This window comes from Canis lupus, chromosome 18, assembly GCF_048164855.1.
Source record: "Canis lupus baileyi chromosome 18, mCanLup2.hap1, whole genome shotgun sequence".
NCBI lineage: Eukaryota > Metazoa > Chordata > Mammalia > Carnivora > Canidae > Canis > Canis lupus.
This window is the reverse complement of record NC_132855.1, coordinates 57,624,170-57,628,836: the sequence shown is the minus strand read 5'-3', so window position 1 is coordinate 57,628,836 and position 4,667 is coordinate 57,624,170. Positions and strand designations below refer to the sequence as shown.

At 40.3% G+C, this 4,667-nt stretch overlaps 1 protein-coding gene across 3 annotated transcripts in view; it reads right to left on the bottom strand.

Annotated features, from left to right (window-relative positions):
* The window catches only part of EXOC4 (exocyst complex component 4), a 746,933-nt gene that overhangs the window by 81,187 nt on the left and 661,079 nt on the right, over positions 1–4,667 (bottom strand). The window lies entirely within an intron of this gene.

Here is a 4,667-nt window from a genome sequence, read left to right as displayed (position 1 = left end):
TTTCCCATTGCACTCCAGCCTCCAGATACTAGCCAAAGTAGGGATAAAAGCCAAATGTCTAAATTACAGCATAGCTCCTAAAGACTGAGGATGAATGGCAAGAATGTCTATATAAATCTTTACTTGGAAACAAGTGACCAGCTTTCTCTTTATTTTAGCCACATGAATTCAAATATCTTTTTTTTTAATGTGTTTACTGAGTACTGACCAATTTGTAAATTGCTCTCATTTTGAGGAATACATGCCAAGACTCCCTAGCAAAGCAGATTCAACCTTTCCTTTGGACAATGTTTCACGGAACCAATGAACTGTCCAATTTTCCAGGAAAGCCTACTATGGGCTTCTCTGCTATTTCCCAACGAGATCCCAGGTTAAAGATATAGACTTTAACAAATCTGACTTCTTAGTGAGGTCATTCAATTTGGAACTGCTTTTAACAATTACATAAAAAGACTTTAGCTTAACACTGGATTTTTTTTTTTTTTTGAGAGAGAGAGAGAGAGAGAGAGAGAGAGAGAGAAAGAGGGTGTGCATGCACATGTGTGTGCACATAGGGGAGGGGAGGGGGCAGAGGGAGATAGGGAGAATCTTAAGCAGGCTCCACATCCAGCATGGAGCCTGACTTGGGGCTCTATCTCACCACCCTGAGATTGTGACCTGAGCCCAAATCAAGAGTCCAATGCTTAACCAGTTGCGCCACCCAGGCATCCCAATACTGAATTTGTCTTCCAAATCAACTCCACGTGTGTGAGCACACTAAGCATGTAACAATCTCTGGGCTCCACGATTTGGATCACTGGCCCTTTCAAGTCATGAAATTTATAAGGAACCACCTAATAATCCCTTTGTTCTTAGGCTCAGCCATCACGACATTCAGTTTTAAAAAGCGGGTAACTCATCAATTTTCACATCTTTCTCTGCTGGACTAAATAGAATTTTCTTTTTAAAGATTTTATTTATTTATTTATGACAGACATAGAGAGAGAGGGAGAGGCAGAGACATAGGGAGAGGGTGAAGCAGGCTCCCCACGAGGAGCCTGATGCGTAACTCAATCCCAGGACCCTGGGATCACATTCTGTGCCCAAGGCAGGTGCGCAACCACTGAGTCACCAAGGTGCCCCAAATTTTATTTTCAGGGAAACAATTAAGATGACATTGGTAAATGTTGGTTTGATAAGACACAAGAGGTAAACTGAAAATACATTCACATTCATTTGGAAATTAAACATCCACATTGAGATTACAGCAAAACTTGGGTCTCCATCTACTAATTTTATGGATGTATGCATAGTGCCCCTGTTTCATCCACTATACATCCTGATCAGTGTCGTTGGGCACCAAGGACACTATTCTTTTCCTCTTATGAACCCACAGTGGCTCCTGCCTCTCCCCACATTCCTTTCTGGGTGCTAATAATCATGCTGGTGCTTGGGATCATGGCCAAACTTTCATCCAAAGTTTCTCTAGAAACTGAAGAATCTCTTCAGCTTTCACTGTTTTGAGAAAGGAATGTATGCTGTGATGTGGTGTTAAGTCATCTTTCACATGTTCTACATTTTCTCAAATTCAGCATATTTCCTGAATACCCTAAGATAATCTATTTGAATTCTACTTGAAAAAAGCCACAGGCCATCTGATGCTTTCCTCACACTTGTTTCTTACTATGACTTGTCTTCTATCCTTTCATCTGAAAAACACTCTCTAACTAAAACAGAAACAGAAGAAGAGTAGAGTGGTCCTTCCTTCTTTATCATTCTGCCAATTGTGAGCCCATTTACTTTTCTTTCTGTGTCTAAATATGGCTAAATTGTATTGTCTTCAGTATCTCTCACGACCATTGAGATTCTGGGCATTTGCTGCCCTGACACTTTACCTAAGGCTCACCTTACACTTTCTGTGCTGAGGATGCACTCATTCTTTCATTCTTGGGTCCTTCCACGTGTGCTCACAAGAGAGCTCTTTGGATGAGAGACCGCAGTGTGGTGATTACAAGTCCAGACTGGAAGCAAACTGGGTTAAGTTCAAATTCTGCCTCCACCACTGACTACTAAGTAGCTCTGTGTCCTTGGGTAAGTTATTTTACTCCTCTGTGCCTCAGTCTCCCAGTAAACAAAAATAGAGATAATCATGGCATCTAATTCATGGGGAGATTGCTAAGATGAAATGAGAGGGAGGGTGTGTATTTATTTAATAATATGCCTTAGCATAGAGTGTGTCTTATATTATTTCTTGTTGAAATTATTTAGCCTTTTATGATGCATATTTTATGTTGTATCCTCTCCCCAAAATATGAACTATATTCTCTTTGATAGGTTCAACCATGGGATCGGATCACAGCAATAGTTTTTCTAAATGTCTCAAAATTTAACTTTCTGAAAATGATACATCCTGCCATGCCTGGTGTTTACTTTGCTGTGTAAACTCCAATATGATATGGTAACATTATCCAAAGGCCATTATGATTTTCGCTTTCCCCCTGAATTCTTCCCTTTGGTCAGAATTAAGTATAGAATATTGAGTCTCAGCATTTTTTTCCCCTCTTGGGAAGAAAAGTCATTCAAAAAACAACTCAAGAACTTAAATCTCATCCTATTTCAGCTGAATTAGACTTCTGGAAACTATCTGAAACCTCCTGTCACTGCCACCACCATGTCCGTTTAGTCATTATATCAAGAAAGCATCGGGATCCCTGGGTGGCGCAGCGGTTTGGTGCCTGCCTTTGGCCCAGGGCGCGATCCTGGAGACCCGGGATCGAATCCCACGTCGGGCTCCCGGCATGGAGCCTGCTTCTCCCTCTGCCTGTGTCTCTGCCCCTCTCTCTCTCTCTCTGTGTGACTATCATAAATAAATAAAAATTTATAAAAAAAAGAAAAAAAAGAAAGCATCATTCAGGGCCTATATTTCACTGAGAGGTCGGTAGTGTGCTTTCATAATAGTATCAATTGCTTCTATTGAACTCACAATAAACATACAGGAATGGCAATAGAGTTTTAATTTCCTTCAGTGCTACAAACGTTCCGTTTTGCATGATTCCATCATTTTAGGTGAAAGCACTGTATATACAACAAAGATGTTGGTAAGTAATTGCAAAATCAGTAGTAAAGTCAATTCTCAACAAAACTTGTACAGGATCCTGTATTTTATTTAGTTTTTCAGGATCCCGTATTTTAATTTCAGTTATTGGCATCATACTCTTTCTACATTAAACCCTCACAAGAACTATTACTAAGTCGAGTTACTTTAGAGGCATTCAAGTGCTTACTGCCTAGGGTGGGCATTACTTCTGGATCCTTCTTGCTTATTTATCTTGTACTTATTATAACAGGTTTATAATTCCATATGCTAACCCATAAGCAGAATTCCTATTTCACTCCATCCCCCAACTTGGGACAAATGCAGAGTAGGAAATAAATGACATTCGAATGAGTCCATTTTGCTACTTCTAGACTAATATCTAAGGTTAGATTTGTATATTAGAGATCAAATACTACTAATTGCCTCTATATTGAAAGTAATTGCTATGAACCAGTCGATTGAGTCTATCTCCCAAGAAGAAATTTTTACAATTCCGTTCAACTACACAATTTGGAGAGTTTCCTTTATTTGCCTGTATTTATGTTTGAGCTGTACTACACATCTGTGATGTGCAGGTACCGTTTCATTTTATTGAGTGTCACTTCAGCATATGGCTCTACTGGCAGAGCTAATTCTTTATCGCAGCACAGGGCTTGGCACAGTCACAGTCCACCAGGTGCCCAGACAAGGACTCTGGAAAGGCCTTGGATGTCTGTATCCTGTACTTCCTATATTGAACTAGCAATGACTGTCTACGGATCATTCTACCTTAATATCCCTGAATCCACCCCCACTCTCTCCACCTTGTGCAGCCCTCTATTATTCATCACCCACGTTAGTGTAGCAGGTTTCTAACTAATCTCTTTGCCTCAAGAATTATTCCTCTCCAATTTATCCTCTTATGATCTTGCTGAAGAAATCACTCCAAAACACTATTTGATCACGTTTCTCTTATGTCTAAAAATCTTTTGATAGTTTAGCCTTACCTTTCACGGAACATCTCCACTGGTCCTTGTCCATAACTCTAGCTTCATTGCTTGCTGCTCCCCAAAGTGAACCTTAGGTTCCAGCCCACTGAACACATGAATTACCCTGAACTCCCCTTCTTTTCTTCTTCTTCATAGGCTTTTCTTCTCCTCTCTCCTTCCCTTTTTGGTTTTTCATCCATAAAGTGCCCTTCTATCCTCTCTTTGCCTGGTGAATTACTATTCTTTCAGAGCCAGATCAGCTGCCCCCTTCTCCAGAAAGGCTTCTCTGATACTTGTATTCTCCTTAAAACATGCTTCCTGTATCCTCACTGTATGTTATGGTTCCTCCATAGTCACCCAATCACAAAAATATGGTGTAATTACTTTCAGGCCTAGCTTTTCCATGACCTATCAACATCCTGCAGGCAAAAGGTGGGTCTTGTTTACTCATGTCCCTAAGGCCTAGCATATAGCTGGTACTTGTGTCATCCGTTAAGCCGAGTTGATCCACAAATATTTACTGAATAAGTATCTTCTCTGATGGCCCCCTGAGACAGCGCTTCACTGGTCTAGTTTAATTTCTCTTGGATAAATTCAACAGAACACATGATTTATGAATTCCT